Genomic DNA, 22163 nt, shown 5'->3' on the forward strand with positions numbered 1-22163 from the left:
TTGCTGCAGAGGGTTTGCAGAATAAAGCACTTTGAATCTCAGAATTGTTTGTGTTATTTTTTTTTCTTAGCACAGTCCAATTCGCTATAATATTATTTTATACACAAAATTTTTTTTTGGTCTGTCTTTATAAACTATTATAAGTACTATTTTTGTTATAATTCAAAATAGATATTTAGTATAAAGTTTTTGCTGTTAAATATTTGTTATTTAGTAAAATATGATTTTTTTTTCTCTTTATTGTAAACATTGTCTGGAAAAATATTAATATGTTTTATCACAGTTGTTTTTAATATTAAAAAAAAAAAGAAAAAGCACTTGTGGGGTTTTTCGTTATGAAATTGGTGCCGTGTGAACATGTGTTTCAGTCATGTGGTTCTTAATATGTATATAATATCATGTGTCGCATATTAAAATGAATGTTGTGTATTTTGTGATCTTAAAAAAAAAAAAAAATAATCCATGTGGCTATTTTATAGACTTCCATAATAAAAAGAGTTGAATCTCCAAAGCTTTTGTTTCATGCCCATCTGCATCGCCTCTCGAAGGGCTTGTGGCCTCCTGGTGTGGGGTCTCAGGGTGACATCCCTGTCCTGGGGCTTGGTGTCCCCATAGTGGGGGTTTTGCACCAACGTGGGAACCTATCCATCTCCGTGGATGGGGTGTAGCCTTGCTGGCTGGCCTGAGGTACGGGAAATTCCCCTTCAACATAAGATAAAGCATTTTATGGGGAGGATGGACAGGCATTAAACCAAGCTGCCCAGTGATGCTGTGAAGTCTCCATCCCTGGTGATACTTGGAGCATACTGGGACATGCTCCTGAGCAACCTGCCCAAGGTGCCCCAGCTCAGGTCCATCCATCCCAGAGGGTCTGGTGGGCTCCAGGACATGCAGTGCCTGCCCAAAGCTTCTGCCTGTCCCCAGCCAGAGCTACAGGCTGTGCAAAACCAAGCAGGAGAGGAGGGAGAGGTGTTTGTCTCCAGGTGGACATGAGGCCTGGCTGTTGCTTTGGGCTCTTTCAGGAGCTCACAGATGACCCAGGAGACTGCCGTGGGTCAAAGAACATGCACCCAACAACAGATTACATCAACAGGATGGTTGTTAAAGGCTTGTATAGCCACCATGGTGGGTAGGTTGGTGTTGGTGGACCGGACAAAACAGGACACGCTCAGCAAGGGTGGGCAGAGGCAGTGATGGTAGCAGTGGAGCTGCAGGCCACGTTGTCCCCAGCCCTCCTGCCACCTCCTGTTTGGGGCTGTGGAGTGACTGATACTCCTCAGGAAACCTGACCCCAGAGTTTTGTGTGAGTGGAGCTTGCCTCGAGCCTCCTACACCCAAAAAGTTGTAGGAACTTTTGGCCCTGGGCAGTGCTTCACATGAGACGTGACGGCCTAAAGCTACTGCAGCTGCACTGGTCCCAGGGCGGAGCTAGGGTGGGTTGGGAGTGCTTAATGAGGCGTTAGGTAATTATTTAGGTAATTAGCTTCTGTTTCACTCCTCTTCTTCCCATAAAAATCCCTCTGATAGGGCTTTGGCAGAAAATAGGATGCTGCTGCTCTGTGGGCTCTTGCTATGACCACGCTGAAAGGCAAGTGGAAGCTGGAGGAATTAACACAGTTGGCTGGAAAATATGACTGCGTGACTCCAGCCTGTGTCCCTCGGTGCAGCTGGAGGCTCCCTCTCCTCCCTTTGGAGCTTTGTGGCTGCTTTCTTCCCCTGCTTCTGGATGTGTCCTGCCAGCAGCGGCCTTGCTGTGTCCGTCCCGGTTGTTGCCAAAAATGACTGTGGTTGTGCTCGGCCGTGGTCCTGTCCTGCTCCTGGCTGCTCCCTGAGCTGAGGGGGCTGATGTGTCACCTCTGTTCCCTTCCAGCCCATGATGCATTTATAACACTTGTCTGTCACCTATTTAATAGCAGGGAAGGTCATTTCCTTCCAGCCTTTTCTCTTTGGGATGTTTTCCTCAAATTCCCATTGCTTTTATTTATTCTTTCACGTTCTGAACTGCATGGCCTGAAGTGAGGAGCTGCACCCTGAAAAGGGGCTTGATGGGCTCCAGGCAGAGCAAGGAGTGTGCCCTGTGCTCCATCCCTGCTCCCGCTTCTTTCCATTCTGCTCCAGGACCCGGGCTCATGTTTCTTGTTGTGTTTTAACTTCAGCTGAACTCTTGAAAAATTTCCTTTTAAAGGTGGTGTGTTGTGAGAGTGTAGAAAAGGTATGCGGGTATGCATACATAGTGGTTTTTTTCCTCCTTTTTTTTTTCTTCTTTTCCACCACTTCTCAACACAGCCCCCAGAGAAACACCCCTTGCAAAATGCAGTGTGGCTTTGGTGCATGAGCCAAGGACGGGCTGGGTGCTGAGGTCCTCGCGAGGGGGTGGTGAGGCAGTGCCAAATTAAAGGGGGCATGATAAAACATTGAACTGCAATTAGGATAATATTTACAGGAATTATTTAAAAAAAGGAGAGTTGGGAGAAAGCGGTGGGTGTCCAGGTGGTGTGGATGGCTTCTTGGCATTGCTTTTTCTCAGATAATTTTAAGAGTCCTCATCTCCAGTCTCTGCTGGAGTTGTCACCTTGGGGTTGCTTATGGCTTTTTCTCTCCATGTACCTCTTGCTCTGGAGGCTTCAGGCACTAGTTTTAGGGTCTTTTGGTGAAATGGGTTAGTATGCTGTGTGCATCCAGTCCCCTGCCAGCCTCTGAAGAGAAACAGGCTGAGAACCCTGAATATAAATTATACGACCTCTTCCCAAATGTTGCGATATTAAATTATAGCGCTTGGATAGCCTTGCTATCTTATAAATGTCCAACCTGTACATTTAAAAATGATTGACTGTGACAGCAAAAAGGATGTAAAGTGGTGGAACAGCAAATGACTTGCTGGCAAATATTTCTCTTTGAAGGTCTCCCTTCTCACTTGCATGGGAGAAATTTCCAATTTATCCCAGCTGGAAATGAAAACTTTCCTCTAGCACAGGTGATTATGCTCAAATTCTGATTTATGGCATCTTCCTGATTGTTGATTAAACTGCTGATGTGCCATTTTGATATGATAAAATACAAATGATAAAGGTCTGTGTGTGGGGGGGGAAAAAAGTGAGAAAGAGAAGGGCAGGGAAGCCTTGAGGCTGTCTCAAGTCTCAGTGTCCACGAGTGCATTTTCTGGTAAACAGCCTGCAGGTCAGAGGTGCAAAGCTGTGGGCTGAACAGTGGCTTTGGTTAACACATCCCTCTGCTTGCTGCTGGGTGGCTTCGAGAGAGGGTTGCTGAGTTCGCTGAAGTCAAGTGATGGTCCTTCCACTATGGCCTGACCTTCCCAGGAATGTGGAAGATCAAAAAATAATGAGTGGCAGCACAAATATGAAAGTGTTTTATCTACTTCAGCCTCATTTTCCTTGGTGGAAATTAGCCCAGATTGCACAGTTCTGTCTCAACAGCACAACTTTCAGTGCTTCCTTCATTAACCAGTTTCTCACTTAAATTATTAGAGGAATACTTTTGCATTTCAAGCCTAAAGAAGGGGAAAAAGGGGGGATTTGAGGCATTGCTCCAGACCTGCTGAAGGTGCTGTCTCTCCATTTCCCCTACCAGGTGAAACTTTATTCAAGTAACTTTCCAAATTCACCATTGGGTGATATGAAATAAATTTAAAGTGTACCTGAATGTCTTACTAATGCTAGGGAGTATGGACTGCAAAACCAAATGTTTCCTTAATGTTTCAGGCAGCATCTTGAACAGTGAATTCGCTCACCCTAAGAACATTTCTTTTTAATGGCCTAAGACCAGTATCCAAATGACCTTACCTGCATCCTCCAGGTCATGTTACCATTTCAAGTCCTCCTCCAACACTCAGTAAAGTCAATGGTTGTCTTTCTTGTGCCTGTGTTGGAAGCTAGATGAGGCTTTTACAGGCTTTTTCCAATATTATAAATATAGATGGAGTGTATATATGTATATTTGTTCTGAAGTATCATGTTTAACCATTTGTTATGGCATGAACAGTTTCTCTTTCAGTGTAATGAACACAGTTTTATCTGGCATAAGAGCAATGTTTAGTCTACGCTCACGTATAGCTTTTCCTTTAACAATATTTGTCTAATTATGGCCGCACAGATTCATTTTTCTCAGTGGGGAAAGGTTGTTTTTTGGATGTGCTTGTGTGTAATGGTGGCAGATTGCAACAAGCAAACCCAAACAGCCACAGATGTGCTCCTTGGGTGCTCATGAAATATAAGAGCAGCCATCATGCTCCACCTTACCATATACCTGTCTCTGTGCATGGCCAGTAACATATTTCAAGAGAGAGGCTGAAATAAACAGGACTGAACATTTTTTTTTCTGGCTAACCCTGAGGTTTAGGGCTATGGACTGGTCAGGAAGGTCCTGGCCTGTTGGAGCACCAGGGTCATTTTGTAGTCACTAGTGAAGATGCTCTCCATCAGCTGTTTTTGTCCTCTTTTAGAGCCTTTTCAAAGTAGATTTCTTTCTTGGTGTTGTAGTCTGTAAAGCATTTTAGGGAAGGATGGATATGGGAGAGGAAGGTGGGGGAGTGATGATGCCCAAGGTAACGACCAGTGCTGCTGGTAGAGCTTGGCTGACTCCAAGGACTGGGCTGCAGACCACCAAAATGCTGAGCCTCGTCCCAAGCCCAGAGGTGGGTGTCGTGGTGTCCTGGGCTCCCATCACATTATGGGGCTACGCTGGAGGCGTGCGAAACCAGGAAAGGTCAATTGCAGGATGTGGTTTTCAAAAACACAAGTGGAAATACAGAGTAGCGGAGTCTGGCACATCCCTCGCAGATTGTATACATCAGCTTCCCCTGAAATCAAACCAAAATAGTGGAAAAATGGGATGCTATGGCAGCATTAACACAGCAGAAGCAACTGGCCTGAAGCCCTGTCTCTAGCTGGACTGAGGCTGCCAGCTTCTTCTACAGAAGCTTATTTAAAAACAGAAGCATTTGAGTACTAGAATTGCTTTTGCAGGAGCCTCGTTAAGACAGATGTTATTGCATCTATTAATAAAGCACAACATTTCCTTTCCTGAATATTAATCACTGGGTGGATACACTCAATGGGGCAGTGGAAGGGCCTCGTGAACAAATCTGGACCAAGTAAATTAACATCAGCTTACTCAGAAAATAAACCAGTGTTTGTTCACAGAAAGGTAGAGAAACTGGAGCCAGAAGGGCCAGAGGGCCACCCTCCTGTTAAAAATGGTCTCCTGGCTAAAGTTAATTTATAGGAAGTGCCCTCAAAATCAGTTCCTTGAAGTTTACAGGACTCGAAGTGTTGGACATGTCTGAATCACCCAGCAGAGTTTCAGCAAGCGTGCCACTGTCTTTCAGTGCTGATATGGCAGCCAAGAGACCCCAGGGAGTAATTCATCAGGGAATCCTACCGGGCTTTTTTGTCCCAAATTCATCATCACTGCGAACATGCACATGCTTTTTCCCTGCACACAGAGCATGCATGGGACTCTTGTCCTACCTGCCAGGATTTGGAGCTGCTTAGTGCCCCAGTTTCCCTCTCTGTCCTGTTCTCTGCTGTTATAAATGCTCGTCTGCAGGGCATGGAGCAGGTCTTGGAAGAGGCAAAGTTGCTGTAATCAGTGACTACATGGCAGCAGTTTGGGATCAAGCTTTGTCTTACTGTGTGTTAAGTTCTTCTCTGGTAACATCTGACTCTCCAAGTCAATGGAGTGAAATTCAGATGTTGTGACCCTGAACACACAAATGAACTCAAAATCCATGAGGCTTACTGGGGTCTGTTTCTTCTTTTAAGCTTTAAAAAAAAAAAAAAAGAGACAATATTAACCTATTGACAATTTGCATCTTAGCTTCTATCATGTTGTTTTCCACTAAAAATATGCAAAAGGTACTTTATTTATGGGGTGCCATAATGTCACCTTCCAGATATGTTCATTTGGTGTCATTTCTTGGAGGGAGTTATTCCTATGCTACAGGCAAGCAAGAAGCCCTGCATTAAGACCTAACATAAGGATTTCAAATAATTTTATACAAAGCATAAGTTTGGGATTTTCACCCCAAGTGAGTGAAGTCCTTAACAACTTTTATATTGTGAAATGTGTAGGCAAGAGAAAATAATCTGGTGGTCTGAAGGGTGGGGAAGATAGGGAGCTGTGCTGAAGTGAGTTTCTGTATCTGGCAGAGATGATGTTTTGGTTTATAGATAGCACAGCTCCATGGTGGTATGGTGCTCACTTAAATCTCAGTCTCCCTCAGTAGATCTGACATGTTCTTGCCCAGTTTTGGTCTGAAGGTTACAATTGACCACCAACTTTGGCTTTGTATCGCTCCTTCAGCCTTAAATTGCTCCCACAACATGCAAATCCACTGATGGTCATGCTGCCAAAGCAGCCAGAGACAATAACAAAATTAATTTATTATAATATATATATATTTAAAATCTGTTTTGGGGTAATTCTCTCTCTGGGTGAAGAGAAGTGGCTGTTCCCTCCTGGTCAGTTCCATGGGAGTGAGAAACTCGTCTTCAATGTTGCTAGCTTCTGAAACACCTGCTGTTTTACCTCATATAGAAGAAATCTGTGTTTTAGCTAAACTATCTGGTGTGGTACTTTGCAAACACCCAGCAATGAGATTTCTCCCTTTTTATTTTGTTTTGCTAAGTTTTCTGTTAAGCTTTCTCTAGCAGAAAAAGAAATAAATGATTTTGAATCTCATGTGGGTCCCCTGGGCCAGTCTCACCTGAGATATCTCACTGTATTCAGGGGATGATTGGGATGCGACGAAGGGTTTTGTTACCACTTGTGCAGTATCTGCTCTCGAAAGAAGTGCTGTCACAGAAAATTAGTGGGATGGTTTTAATGCAAGGTTTTATTAAATCAAGCATATGCAGGACCAGACTGGGAAAACGTGTCTCTGCCAACTTTCACAGATTTCTAGATTCATCAAATTTATGACCGAGGAGGGACATTAAATCATCCCGTCTCATCTCCTCAGTACAGCCCTTCATTTCCATCCTTTTACCTGTGTGCTGCATCCTGCCATGTGAATTCGGTGGGAGCACGTCTTCCAGGGAAGCATCCCATCTTGAAGAAATCAGGCGGCGGAGAATCCACTGCTTCCCTCAGCAGTTCGTCCGGGTAATCGCCCTCACTGTTTATTTCCACTTGTAATTTGTCTGACTCTCAGCTATTAATTCTTGTTCTGCCTTTCACCACCAGGTTAAAGAGCCCTTCAGGACCCAGATTTTCCTCCTTGTGAAGAGGCTTAGGCAACGTAATCAGAACGGCTTGCGGTCTTCTTTTTTGATAAGCTAAGCGAAAATTAGTGAGCTGATGAAGCCTCTTGCTGCAAGGTATTTGGCTTCAGCCTCTGAATCACTTCTCTGTGTGCTTTCCTCACAATCTTTTATTTATGCATCATCCTTTTAGAAACATGGGACACAAAAACTGCCCAAATTTCCCTTATCTGCCCCATCCATGCAGACCTCACCACGGAGAACTCATTTCATGCATGGGTCACTCTGGGTTTCCTTTTTTTGCCCCCATTTCCCTCACAACTTCATGGTCGGGCTCACCATTGGGTAACTCTGTCCCTTTGTCCTCAGATCCCTGCTGGATCACCCATTTTGGGGACAAAAAATGGATTTTTTTGGTGCTGCAGAGCTTCCCCACTGGCTGGTGCAAATCATCTCAGCTGCTGGAAGCTGCCTGGAGGCGAGGTGAGTGCTGATGCCCCAGCTGCTTTTTGCTGGCCTGTCTTGGGCTGTCTGCCCCTGCACCAAACAGTTCAATTCCCAAACTTGCACAAGCACAAATGACTTTCCAGCAGGCTGTGAATTCCCGTGTTTACCCTTAGGAAAGCTCTGCAGCCTTCTCCATGCTGAGATCTTGCTCCTGTGCTTGCAAGGGCTTACGATAGCGTAGATGAAACATGCTTGGACCAAACAATGGGGTAATGGTTAAATCTTTATCTCGTCCTTGCATCTGAGGGTGACTTGGCTGGCTCCTCACATCTGACTCAGAGATGGGGAAAGGAGCAGGCAGCTGGAGACAGCGGTGGCCCGACAGGAGCTCTGCGGTGGGTCTGGTGGCCCTGGCAGGTTCACGGGGCCAGGTGCTTGCTCTATTAAAAGAGAGTGGAAAACTGGACATCAGACGTGGCCAACCCTGTGGTGCAGACACCCAAACAAAGCAAACCTGCAGCGGTGTTTCCATGACCCCAAAATACCAGCTGAGCTCTCCAGGCTGCCCAGGACCCTGCAGCGTGGCATGCTCTCCCTCTGCAGTTTGTGGTTTATTTACTCTCTGGGTGCTACCGGTGAGCTGGGAAAATATCCCAGGGCTGGCTGAGCGGTGTAACTGGAAAGAGAAGGACGTGCCAGCTCTGTCTGTGTTTTTGTGCATCTCCAGATATGGGAAAGGCTCGGGAGTCGCTGTGAGTGGTGAAGCCAAATGTCTGTGTTTATGTAGGGCTCCTGTGCATCAACAGTTCCTATCGGGACTTTGGAAATGGAAGGGGAGAATCTGAATGTGGCCTCTTTATATGACAGAGGGGTGATGATGCACTGGGGACATGTCCTGTGCCTCTGCATGGACATGCAGAGGGTCTCCTTTGGCTGCTTTGATGGAGCAGAGCACGTTATGCCTCTGTAAGTAAAACTGCAACCCAGCTAATCAGCCTGAATTCACTGTTCCTAAGCTTAAGTGCTAAATTAAATGTTCTTCTTAGGAGCTTGGCTCTAGATTGAAATATCACAGGCTAATTGTGAGCATGAAGATGCAAGAACAGTATGTGCAGATGCAACTTCTGGAACAGAAGTGCATAAATCTCTGATTTCCTGGGTTGTGCTATTTCCAGCGAGGTTTTCCCTGGGTCAGCTCCGCTGCTATTATCTTTGCCCAAAATGCCTTTGGTTTCTCTTGGCACTGCCCGAGGAGATTGCAGGCAGCCCTTCACCCCTGAAGCCCTCTGCTTTGTCTGCCCTTGTAGCCGCCAGAGCATCGCTGACCACGACCCCATCTGGCAATGTGTCCTGGTCCCCTCTAGTGTGTGTCACCAACTGTCCCCTGCTGCTCAGTGCAAGTCTGTGAGCCAAGCAATAGCTCTTGAGCCCTGCTGTGATTCTGGGGAACATTATGGTGCCCCAATATTCTCGTGGTCATTTGATTGATTTTTGGGGAAAAAAAAAAAAAGACAACAACTCTCAAAGGCAAGTGAAAATGAGGTATTAGTGTGGCTGCAAAAGCTGGGAAACCCCAAGCTAAACTGTGGTCGTGTGGCTTTCGTTTTGCTCCTTTTGGTGAATAAATGATGTTCCTGTGTTAAATGACACAGTCACAGGCACGGTGGCATTGCTGCACGCTGTGGATCAAAGGGAAGGTGTTCACTTAATGAACAGCTCCTTAATAACTGGTTTTCTCCTTGTTGACCATGAGCAGCTGTGGATTGCTGGGTGTTTCAGGATCTGCTCAGGCTCTTTCCTCCTCACCTGCTCCCCTACCCAGGGCTGTATTCAGGCTGTGCTTACCCAAGCAGATGCCCAGTACAGCTCTCAGCTCCTACATGGGATTATCCTTCCCAAACTCTTGCTATGCATGTTGTTGCTTCAGTTGCAGGAGATGCTGGTGATTCCTGGTTAATCCCACAAATGGGTTGAAGGGAGACAATGCAGGCAGCAGGCTGCCATCCTTGGGGAGCCCTTGCACCTCCTGAGGACCAGGGATATTTTGCCTTCAATTCTTTTGCGCAGCTCATGCCCCTTTCTCTCTCCTCTGTCCCCAGGGAGAAGGGATTTGGCTGTCTGCAGCCTCTCCACCTGCTTTGCCTTGCACAGCCACCCCAGTCCAAAACCTTTGTGCAGTGAGGATTACCTGAGGTTTACAACCAGCTGACCTCCGCACAGGAAAGGCTGAGGATGGCAGGGCGTGAGGTTCTCCCTGTACATCCCTAAACTTTCTCTGCCAGAGTTAAAGTTCTTTTTTTTTTTTTTTCCCCACTTTTTTATTTATTTTATTTTTTTTTCAAATTTCTGCTGCATTCAGCAGCAGACAGCACGTGCTGGTATGCACTAAGGTAGAGAATAAAAGAGAATTTCAAGAATAAAACAGAATTTCATCCTGTTTAATGCCTGCTTTAGGTAGTGATGCCAGTGTACTGGTGTGCTTGGGGGTGATGGGGCAGGTGGGGGTCTACAGCAAAGGGGGACTGATCCTGGCTCGTGATGGAGCCCTAGGAAGCACTCTGTCCCCTTTCTGTACCCTGTGAATGGAGGAGGACAGACTGTAGTGCTCCTGCTGAGACCTGTGAGCTCATTACACATCTGCAAATTTGTTCTGTGCTTCACCAGTGCAGCCTTCGCTGTTGGTTGTGCGTTTGCACCCACTCAGCAGCTTGGTGTGGGCTGTCCTGGGGGCTGCGTGGGGCAGCCTGGGTTTGCTGGGACATACGAGCACGCTGATCCCAGCCGTGCTCAGCGTTTTGGGGTGAGGCTGTACCCAGGCACCCACCCGCTGGGGGGTGTTTGTGCCAAGCTTCTCTTGGTGCTGGTGCAAACCTGAGTGCAGTGACCGTGGGCTGCGTGGCACACATGTGGGGTTGTGCATGCAACTGAGGATGCTGCTGAGAACTTGAGTGTATCAGGGAGCACACCCAGCATGTGCAGACATTTGGTGAGTGTGTGCGGCCCTACAGGGGGCTGCTGGGTGAGATAGGGGTGCGTGTGCCCTAATTTTGCTCACACCCCTCCAAGAACCTTCGGAGCCAGGGTCCAGCGCTGGACACTTGGACACCAGCGCGGCGCTTGGCCGTGCTCCCTTGCTGCCCTCTGCAGGCAACCACCCCTTGTCCGCAGCATCACCGAGCAAATACAGCCACTGAGAAACACCCTCGGCCTCCTCGCCACCTTTTTCACCCCACCGTACCCCTAAAATAACCGTTTTCCATTGCAAACGCTGCCAGGCACCGGTGGAGGATTCGCCGCCAGCTGTGCCAAAGGGCAGCCGTACTCCTGGCCCGGGCTGGTGGCCGAGCTGGGCAGCTCGCTGATGGCTTTGGCTGGTGGAGGAGAGCGTAGGACGTGGTGATGTGAGTCACTGCCGAGCCTCACAGGCAAGCAGCCGTGCAGAGCTGCTTGGCAGCTGCTCCTGCAGGAGCCTACGTGCAGAGGCAATGCGGAGGGTTGCTTTGGGAAGCTTTTTTTTTTTTACGTGCACAGGCTGCACCATGGCCAGTGCCGAGGTTTTCTCTTTCCTCTCCTCTGCTCCTTTCTCTATCTGGTAAGTCAAGGTTAGAGGCAGTGCTGGAAATTGGGCCAACCTGAAATAGCTGGCCCTCAATTGTATTCCGACCCAGACTGGGATGGGGATGTCCATAAGTCTGTCCCTGACCTGAAGCAGCAGCTTGTTGGGACCCTGGACTTGGATATTTATTAGCACTGGCTCCAGAAGCTGTGATCTGATGGGATCCAGAGGAGCCCCAGACAAGACTCCTCTGGCAGATTGGGTTCTGCATGCACTGAGGAAATCAAAACAGAAAAATAAAAAAGAAAAAAAAAAAAGAAAAGAAGGAAGAACTTGAAACCACCCCAGTTCTGCAACACTTCATTTTTCAGTTTCTGGGCAGGATTTAAATTTGGCATCTAATTTATCTCAAAACACACAAAAATCATGTAGTTTGGTAATTCCACAGTGCCTCTTACCTGGGAATTTTGAAACACCTTGTTAGGAAAGCGGGGTTTTGTAATTATCCCAAGTGCCCAGATGGAAAAATGAAGGTAGGATGCATGATTTCACCAGGGCTACCCAGGCAGTCGGTGGCAGAGGTGAGAATGAGGTGGTAAAGGCACTTTGCTGTTCACAGAACGTATGAGTTAAAGGGGAGAGAAGATGGGATCACTGCTGAGCTTTCCAGGAGCAAGCCCTGTTTGCTGGAGCCCGTACTCAGCCTGACACTCCATAACTGTTGCAAAACAGCAGCTGAGTAACATGAGAGCGGGTTAATTTGTGGTTGCACATGGAGCTCAGGAGCCCTGATTGATGGTACCGTGCTCGGACTGCCAGGCTCCACGGCCCTACATAACAAGAACATAATCTTGCACAGCACCTGGATGCCGAGCACAGTTCTGGTCTCCAGCAAGATGAGGAGGATTTTGCATCCTGCTTTGTAGGTTTAGGAGCTCCACCCTCCAGGATCTGGAGTTTAGCATTTGTTACAGGGGTTGTATGCACTAGATTTTTATAAGTGTGATGTTTTTTTTGTGTGTCTGAGCACTGAAGCTCTGCTCAGCAGGACGTGGACCTTGCTCTGTAGTAGTTTGTGCTGCCAACATGAGAGGTGGCAGGACCAGAGCTTGCCTCAAGTTCATGATGGAGCAGCTAGGCCAGAAGGAGGAGGACAGGGATAATGAAGTGGCTTATCAGTCATTCACAGGCTGGGAACAGTAGGGAATAGCTGGGTTTTAACCCATGGCTTAAAAAATTGGGTTAATGGCATGAAGGGAACAGCTGGACTCTTGCATATCTGGACAAGGTGACAAGCAGGGGAAGGACAGTCTGATGGTTAGGGAGAGGAGAGATGTGTTTTGATTCCTTGTCTTTCCTTCCTGTGTGTGTTCCTCTTGTTTTGATGCAAGGGGCAGACTGCACATTTGGGCATGAGTGGTTGTGCTTGTGCTTTGAGCACCAAGCTGGTTGAGAAGACCTGCTCCTCCACGCTGCTCAGGTCTGCAAGTGCCAACATTCAGCTGACAGCTACGTTTTGGGTCACCCATTCCGCAAATCAGTTTGTGGTTACATCTGAGGCTTTGCAGTGTTCAGGCTGATGCCCAAGGCTGGCGCTGTGAATGTCAGCCTCAGTGTGAGGGGCGTTAGAGCTCTGCTTTAATTCGTAAAGATCTGGTGAAGCTGAGCACCTCGTGAGATGCCAAAGCTGGGAAGCAGATAAGGACCCTCAAAATTTAAAAACCTCCGTCTGTAAAAGCGGATGAAGGCTGCAGAAAGAAGAGCCAAGACAAGGAGGATCTCACGGTGGCTGAGATGCTGGATCTGAGGTGGTGGATCTGAGATGGAGTAAGGGCTTGGCATGAGAGGGAGAGGAGGGAGCAGATGTGAGAACCCTGTGCAATGCCTGCCCTGTGGCTCGCTGGTACCTTAGCACAGGTAAGAGGTCATTTGAGCTCTGGCAGCAGCTATAAGGGAGCGCCAATTGGAACCAGATGTCAGGAAGTGCGAGGCACCACAAACGTGTGGAAGGGCCTCCCAGCCATGGCGGCGGAGCCCCTAACACTGGGGTCATTCACGAAGCAATTAGTTGGCATCCTGCGGTTTTGGCCTGTTAAAAACGGGGAATCAACCTTCAGGAGCTAAGTGGGCCTGCGAGGAGCTTTCCCAGAGCGATGGGAAGTGCTGGCACGGAGAATTAGAGAGAGCTCTGGGCGGTAGGTGACGGGAGGTGGGATGAATGGACCCACCGTTGACTGTGGAAAGGCTCCTGTTGAGTTCAGAGGGCTTTGCCTCAGGCTGAGCGCCATGGCTTTGAAAACAAAAAATGGAGGAAAAAAAAAAAAGAGGCCAGGACTTCTATTTCTCATTCAGCTTTCCTGCCTGTACATCCATTAGGGCTTTTGTAAGTCACGTCTTCTGTGCTTTCTCTTGGGGAGCTGTTGTCTGTTGAATTGTTGAAGTGGTTATTCTAAGGTCGTGCTGGGTCTGTAGCTGCTTCAGGTCTTTAAAGCCCTTTCCGAAACTTTGTTAGAGTTATATCATAAATCACCTGAAAGTTATGGCCAAAGCAGGAATTTCTGGGTGAGATTCTCTTGCCTGGCTTCTGTAGGAGGTCAAGCTGCTTGAATATATGCAGCTCTTTGTGATCCTATGATCATGGTACTCAACCCGATGTTTTCACCTTTGCTGGCACATGTTCCTCCAATTTACATGAGCTTCTTTGCATGGCACAGAGCCTGCGAGGATGTATTGCCTAAAGGCTTTCCAATTTACATTCATGCATAAACCTTACAGAAAATTGGGGGTGTGGAATACCTCTCAGTCTGGAAATGTTGGCTTGTGCTTCTTTTTTTTTTCCCTCATTATTTCTTATCTTCTCCATTATTTCTGCTCTATAGAAAGCCCCCAGGAAACTCATCAGGCATCTTACACTAGTTCAGTTTTACAAGCTCAGAAGGGTCAAATGGCCATCTGTTTTTCTGTCTGCATACTGTTCCTCCTGACATAACCTGAGTTTTTCCATACCTTGATTTACTGCAGGAGGTGAAAGGCTGGGGTACAAAGCCATTCCTTGATGGTCATGGAGAAGCATTTATGCAGGTGAATATTTGGAGAACCACCAGCTCCAGCGGCTGCATGCTCACCATTAACATGAAGCAGTTGCTGCTGTGGATGAGGAGAAAGATGTCCTGGATCCTGCTTTGCTGAGAGCTGCTGCATTAAGTCTCCAGGAGGCTGTTTCACGGTCTGCAGGTCAATGGATGCTGCCCCAGCGAGCTCAGTAAGCTACGGGAGACACCTGGGGGTTGGGAGGTGGGGGGACGGTCTTCAATTGAGTTGTGATTTATTAGTGCTGGTATGGAAGCCTATTCTCTCAGGAACCATAATGCTGAGTAATATTGCTTGAAGAGACGGTGGTATGTGTATGTGATGGAGCAGCCAGAGCCTGGATCCTGTATCCCTGCAGGAGGAGGCTCTTTCTCAGGGTGGCAGGTCCCCCCAGGGCTTGACACAAGGATGGTGTGTAAGATCTGACAGCGTGGCTGGTGTCTGCAAGGTGAGTGGTTAAAGCTCTCAGCCCTGCTCCCCCCCCCCCTTTTGCACACCTCTGGAGCATGTCACGCCTCAGGGGGTGTCGGTCCCCCTCGTGGGTCGGACTAACACCTCACTCCCCGATTTCTGGAGGGAGGTGAGAGGATCCCTAGCTGCAGGACACGTTATGCTTACTTATTGCTTTTGCCCTCCTGGGAGGCAGAGCTTTGCTTATTCAGGAAAAAAATAAATAAATAAATAAATAAAAATAAAAAAAGTGGATCCACTCAGATTTTACAAAACATTGTAGGCTGCATGAGGGTACATGGGCAGTAGTAGGAGAGGTTGGCTTGAGGGGATATCTGGAGTGGGGGGGGATCCTTGGCTGCCCTCTGCTTCTTCCAGGCTTCACCAACAGAAAGAGTCCAAGGGGCTACGGCTGTATAATCGCTCACTTAACAGGATCGGAATGACTTACTAACTGTTCCTATCTGAACAAAAATAACACCAAAACATTCTCATTTCTTCCCCCCCCCCCCACCCCACCCCCTTCCAGGCCTCATGACTTTAAAAGGATTTGTGACAAGCCATGAGCCTTGAGAAAATAAAGCATGATGAATTCCCATCCATACAGACAGTTCTGAAGGTATGTGTCCCCTCCTCCCTGCTCCCTGGAAAACCACAGTCTTGGCCAGAACTGGAAGAGGAGCCATTCATTCAAGCCCGGTTTCCCAAATCGTATTGCAGAACAGGGACTCAATCACTCTTAAATGAGCTCCGTGGGGATTCTGCGTCCCCTCGTGTGCCAGGTTAGCTCTGCAGAGCGTGCGGGACACACGTGATGGAGGGACAGCAAAGCGGGGCTAGCACGTAGCTGGGGAGTGGCTGGGAAGAGAGTGGCTTAATCCATGGGCTAATCACCCTCTGGAAATACCCGACTCCTCCTAGCCCTATTCCTCAGTGATTAGCTTGGGAGAGGGATGTTAAAGCAGAAGACGTTGCCTTACCTTTTGGTAAAGGGTTTTGGGTACCACACAGATTTGAGTTCTCAGAGCAAAACAGACACTCGTTCATGGCCCTAAATCAGAGTCTTGACCCTGGTCTAGGTCCAGGAGAGAAGTCATCACTGCTTGGTGAGTGGGGACACTTAGAGGTACTGCTTCCCCATCTACCACTCCTCTGCAGGACATGATTTCACTCCTCTGAAGGCACAGGTGAGAGGATATAAATCCAGAATATGCTGCTGAGAGGGATGAGGTTAGCACAGGGCGGTCTATATGCTGCATAAAGCTCTGTGAGACGACTTTGAGCTGGTGAGAAGGAGGACAAGGTTTCGCACACAGAAGTTAGAAAGATTGTTTTCTTCCTGTGCACCAGAAGCTATCTGTTTGGTTTTCTTGAAAACTTTGGTAGAGACAGGCAAAAACTTGTTGCTGACAGCACGGTGCATAGTATTTTTCTCACATTGGTTTGTAATTGCTAAAATTGTGCTGAATTCCTTTTGTTCCCCTTTGCACTTAGGAGTTTTGTTCAGACATTGGTGAAAACCTGAAAACAGAAATGAATTTCTAGAAGCAGTCACGTTCTTGGGGAAAGGTGAAAGGAAAAGTTTTTTTCACTTCCTTCCTCAGACCAGTTACAAACTGCCCTTAATTCCAAGTTACGCCAATAAAAGTCTGGTGCTGCCTCTTCCAGCTGAGCAAAATGATTATTGGTTCCCAACCTGTTCGTTTTTTATGAGAGGGACAAGACACAGGCCTTTTCCTGCAGTTTTGTGTGTGCACATCACAAACTTTGCCCTGGAAGGTCCCGTGCCCCTGTCGCAGGGCGGGTGGGGAGGCAGAAGGACCTCGCAGGCATGAAGCGCATTGGGAAATTCTCTTGTGATGGGTGGGGAGCGATGGCACATCACAAGAGATGGGGAAAAGTGAACCCCGTGATATCAAACACATGGCAAGATGAACCACCTACTGTTTAATGAGAGAATTAGGACACATGAATGCTTTTTCTCAGGCTACTTCAATCTGTTTCTAATCCTGGCCTAGGGAAGAGTGGATGAGAAGCAGGAGGCCAATATATATATATTTTAATGTTTCTCATCTTTAGTAAGTGTGTGTGTGTATTTATATTTACCGTAATTGCTCACAAAGACATGTTTGACACTGTTATTTCTGGTGTTCCTTGGCAGCAAGAGGCTTTTTACCACCAACCTATTGATACCACATGGCGGATGAGAGCACCTCCTACTCTCCCTCCCCTCTTTGCTCCAGACCGAAAAGCACTGGGTTGTCTCAGCTTGGCAGAAGAAGAAATACAAAAAGGGGGAAGCCAAGTTATGAGTTCGGCTCCAGAGCCCTCCCTGCTCCTTCTGAAGTGTGGGTCCCTTGTTCCAACAAGGGCATGTGTGCAAACGTGTTTCCTACGAAGCGTTCCCATGGCAGAGCTCTCAGCGCTCTATTTATTTTGCTGGGTTCTCGCTCAGGTCAACCACGATGCTCTGAAGCGTGGTGGTTTGGACTTGGAGATGGCTCATGTGGTCTCCATTACTGGAGATCACCACTTAAAAGCCAGCCTCGCCAAGACAGACCAGAGCCTCTCATTATCCGACAGCTTTGCCCAAATTTGGGTGAACTTGTAGGTTTCTGGGAGAAGGGTCTTCCTGGTCAGCATAGGTAATGTGGAAGTGCCTGTAGGATAGAGGATGGAAAAGGAAATAGTTCCTTATTCCTCCTGTTGTGAAAAAGGTCTATACTTTGCTGGAGAGTTTTGCTTATGTAGATTATCCACCCACAAATCCCTGTTATGCTTGGGAAGTCACCATAAATAAAGGGAATTTGTGTTTGTGGTGGCTGGTGGTGTCTCAGAAGGGCTTATGGGGGAGAGACCGCTTCATGATGTATTAAGTAGATTTACAAAATCTGTTTTTCTTCACTAAGGACTCTGTTGTGAGAAGCACTGACGATCCAGAGCTCTGCTTTGGGAGAAGCCTTGTCTGTGATATACAGATGAGAGCTCTGCTGGAAGACAGTTGCAGAGAACTTTCTGGGATAAATGTGTTGAATTTGTCAATGAAACCCAAATGCTGAGCTGGTTTGATCTGAAATCCTTTCGGATAAAATCTGGTAGCCTTCTATCTGGGGACTGGAAACCAGCTGGCAAAGTGGCACTCAGGCTACCAAAGTTTGTTGACCTTATTTTAAGTCAGACTAGGGTTGAATTGTATATATGTGACAGTCGTCCTTTTCTCTAAGCAGACACATCCTTTTTTACGTATGGCAAAGTGCTGGTGACTGAGCCTTTTAGGGGCACTCATGGGATGCCTGGCACTGCCTTGGCTGGAGAAGGGAGGCAGCGTAGGACTGGGGTAATTGTTCATTACAAGACATACAGATATGCTAAGGCAGCCCTAAAGCTGCTGGGTTTTGTCACAGTTTGTTAAAAGTTAAGGTCAGAAATGGTTTGTAGATCCCTTCAGAAAATGGCTCTTCCACAAAGCAGTCTGTCTCATCCTATGATGAGTTAAATTTTGGAAATGGTGTCTGCTCTTCATGGATTCTTAAGGAAGTCTGCATCCAGTGTCTGGGCTGCCTCATGGCTTTTAGACTCCTAAATGTTGGTGAGATGAATCCCACTCTTAACACCTTACTACTTTTAAAGTAAATTGAGCATTCAAGGTCTTCCATCACAGCACTTTCTCTTTGTGGCTTTTTCCTTTTCAACAATGTGAAATACTGTGTTCAGTTTGCAATACACGTCCGTGGTTTCTACAGACTTCAAAACTCTTCCTTGTTCCTATTCACCACCACCTTTGGGGCAACTAAAGTCAACTTTCTTGCTTGGCCTGGCATGCCAATCCTTCTTAAAAAAAAAAAAAAAATCAAAACAAACAAACAAAAATAAACAACAACACTGTCCTTCAGGTCCCATCTCTCTGCTCTGTGGGTATGGTGACTGCACCTTGTCCTGTGCATGTAACATTGCATTTTGCTTCCTAAAATATGTATTTGAGCTAAAGCATGTGATCAGACAGTCTTGATGGACCTGAGTGCCCTGCCCTCCTCATTACTTACTGCTGTGACAGCTTCTCTGACCTAAACAGCTTACATCAGCTGCAAGTAATATATTTACTTTCAGAAAGCTGATGACAATGTTGACTACCTCTGGGCAAGGCAGTAGATCCTGACAACCAACCATTGGTGATGTTTTCTCACTGAAAAATCCCTTCCAGCTTCTGCAAGTGAGCCAGTTCCCAATCTATTGAATGTATGCTTTATTTCTATAGAGCAGCAGCAGCTTTTCAAAAAGAAGGTTGTGCAATGTTCAGTCATGCACCACATGAAAGTTTGTATTATGCCTGTAACAGACTCTTTGATGAACTGAACTCATAATTTTGTCGGAAAATGAGATCAGGCCTATTTCCCATGAAGAACATTGACTGACATTTGTTGCAAATGTAATTATTTTGTGAGGCGGAGTGGTGTCACCTCACCTAATTTTAACCAAATAATAGTTTGCTGTCTGATCCAAACCAGCTGCCAAGGTTCGTTCTGTAGTCAACAGAGCGAGATCAGCCCTCCAGCAGCTGAATCATCTAATCTACGTTAGACATCTGTCTTACAGTAGGATGATTGCTGTTTGGAAGAGCCTACCTGTCTCCATTGACTGAAGAAGGAGCAAGGATTAATGTTGAGCTAGCCTGTGTATAGCTACCTAGGTGAAATCACTTCTTCTGTTAAAATATTGGCACAGTTTTACCATTCCTTTCTCCAACTGTTGGGAAATGCATTGTTCCCCCTTCAGGACTCTCATGACTCATAGTCTGCGGAGTTTCAGGTAAGTCACAGGATGAATCCTCAACTCATAAGTCCGAGAACCCCTCCGTTCCCCTTGTCTTTATCCAGGAAGATGGGTTAGGTTTTGGTTGAGCTGTTAATGGGGCATCGTTTGCTAGACTACGCCCTGTTTGCCAGCTAGCCACAGGCTTTGATCCTTGAGCTCTGTGCGTCACCCTGGCTGGAAGTCTTGAATTTGCCCCCAGCAAATGCCTCGGGAGTAAGCAGTGAATTTGAGAGAAAGGTGCAGGGGGGTGAGGATGGAAGCACCTACGTGATGATTGACCCTGCCTCAGGGGAAGGGGCACAGCCAACCTGGCTGGCTGGGAGCTGGGGTGGGTGCTCCTGTGGATTGCACCAGCACAGGACAGCCAGCCTCCACAGATCACAGGAGAGGATGGTCTTCTCCTCAGCAGCATGGTTCTGGATGCATTGACCTGCTGCAGGCTCCTAAAGATGGGCTCTGGTAGCCTGTGGGCAGCAACGTCTCATTCCAGGCAATCAGAGCTTTATCTATGCTTGGGCAAATGAGATGGCTCATTAACAGCTGATGCCAGAGTTTGCAAAGGGTAACTTTCAAAGGTGCACAGTGAATGACAAGTAGAGTGATGTTTTTTCTCACTTTCTCAGTGAAAATATATGTCATGATACATGCAACTAAACCAGCTTTTTCCAGTGAGGAAAAGAAACCCCTCTGGTTATCTCTGCCTTATTCCCTTTTCAGCGTGCATCACTCCAAAGATATCAGAATAGTGCTGGAAGGGCACAGATGTACAGCTGCAACAATGAAGTGCTGAAACCAGCCAAGGATTTAGAAGCTATTAATTACAAATAAAACAAATGAGTGCATTTCATGACCTGCTAATTTGTAAGTGGAGAGAGAAACGCAAAACAAATCCAACTGTTGTTTGCAGCAAATGGTTTACTTTGTTCTAATAATAAATACAACTAAAAAGAAGTGCCAGTGCTCTGCCAAGGCAAGAAATGTGTGTCTGAATGTGAGAGTAATTCTTCTCCTGTTAAGCACTTTAAATGAGTGAAGCTGAAAGAACTACAGAAATCTCATGTTTCATCCTGTAAGCTCTTTGTTCGTTTTTGCATTTCATTGATTCAGCGGAGGACAGACTAGATTGCTGTAACATGGTTAATCTTCAATTAATGTCAATTAAAGCAATTTTGTTGTGTTTAATAGATAGGTTGCTTTTTGGGAATCAGTTTCTCTTCTAAGAAGAACAATTTTGTTATTGATTAAGGGAAGCGGAAACATCCTTTTAGTTATATTGATTTTATTTTAACTTCTCTTCCCATCTAGTATGGGGACTGCTTTCTGCAGCTGCAGTGCTGGGCAGCAAAATGGACATATGTTAAGATATCTGTGAACAAGAGAGAGATTTGGGTACAACAAAATTCTCTTCTCCTTAACATGTGGTGTGGGTATGCAAAGCCATGTTGTGTTGTGCTTTGAAGCCCTTTAGTAAAGAGAAGTTTTCACTCTGTCTTTCTACAGTGCCCAGGACTGGCTTTCAAGTATTTTAGCATTTCAGATATTTGTGTTCTGGACATGTTCCCTTGTGGGAATAGCAGAGCCATCCTAAGCACGGAGGAAATGTAGATTCAGTACCATATCCAGACTTAGTAACTTAAGCCTTCCTCTCTAATGGGCTGAACTGAGATCTCTGATCTGAGGAGTCCCAGAAGGCTTCAGCTGGAGCCCGCGTGTCCGGTACGAGGCATTCTGAGATAGAAGAAGGCCAACTGGAGAAGGTCCAGAGGAGAGCAACAAGAATGATCAGAGGTCCAGAAAACATGACCTCCAAGGAAGGACTGGAAGAGTTGGGATTGTTTAGTCTAGAGGAGAGATGACTGCAGGGAGATTTGCTGGGAGATTGTTAGTATGTAAAAGGGTACGGTGGAAAGGAGGAGAAGAACCTGCTCTCTGAGTCCACTGGAGGAAAGCAGACGTGTTTATGTCTAAATCAGGAGAAAGACATTTGCTTTGGACAAGAGTAGTGGGTTTTACAAGGGTGAGGCTGGTAATGTCAAACAAACGTCTTTTTGTAGAGCTGATCTTATGAATGAGGAGAAGAACTGAGTAGATGACCTGGTAAAATCTCTTCTGGACTTTTTTTCTTTTTTTTTTTTGTGCGTGTGTGTGTTTGAAGTTGTTTGGATTCTGATCCTAGTTTTGCTGCTTTTAACATGTGCCTTTGCAGATGTGAATATTGGATGTATCTCGTAGTTTAAAAACTCAAAAAAGAGAGAAGCAGAAATGGCCAGATGAAGGGATCCTACACAGGGCAGATGCTGTCCTGTGCAGACCAAGGAGAAGAACCTGGGGGTCTGTGTGGCTGGAAGCTAACCCACAGGTTGGGAGGTGTGTGTGTGCACAAATGGAAATAAAGTAAGTATAAGATGAGAAAATATGTTCCTTGCCGAGTGTAAAGTCCTTCCCTCAATGCTCATTCCATCCTCTGTCTCAGTTTTGGGTGGGTACATTACAGGAAGCAGGTGTTTATGGGATGCTTCTGAGCCCAATGCCTAAAATAATTCCTTTATTCAGCATTTGTTAAACCAGATCTAGATACTAACTCCAGT

General features: G+C 46.6%; 1 long non-coding RNA gene across 5 annotated transcripts; it reads left to right on the forward strand.

Annotated features, from left to right (window-relative positions):
• Nucleotides 1–1410: 1410 nt before the first annotated feature.
• LOC140002525 (uncharacterized) lies at nt 1411–18113 on the forward strand. 5 transcript variants are annotated; one of them, XR_011809303.1, is made up of 7 exons: nt 6919–7122; nt 7204–7337; nt 7590–7703; nt 14245–14485; nt 14672–14761; nt 15293–15545; nt 16925–18113. It is a non-coding gene; the product is annotated as an uncharacterized lncRNA (long non-coding RNA). The 5 variants fall into 5 exon arrangements; XR_011809305.1 differs by having other exon boundaries at nt 15293–15382; XR_011809306.1 differs by lacking the exons at nt 6919–7122; nt 14672–14761 and adding an exon at nt 1411–2212.
• Nucleotides 18114–22163: the final 4050 nt, after the last annotated feature.

Source organism: Anas platyrhynchos, chromosome 4 (assembly GCF_047663525.1).
Source record: "Anas platyrhynchos isolate ZD024472 breed Pekin duck chromosome 4, IASCAAS_PekinDuck_T2T, whole genome shotgun sequence".
Classification (NCBI taxonomy): domain Eukaryota; kingdom Metazoa; phylum Chordata; class Aves; order Anseriformes; family Anatidae; genus Anas; species Anas platyrhynchos.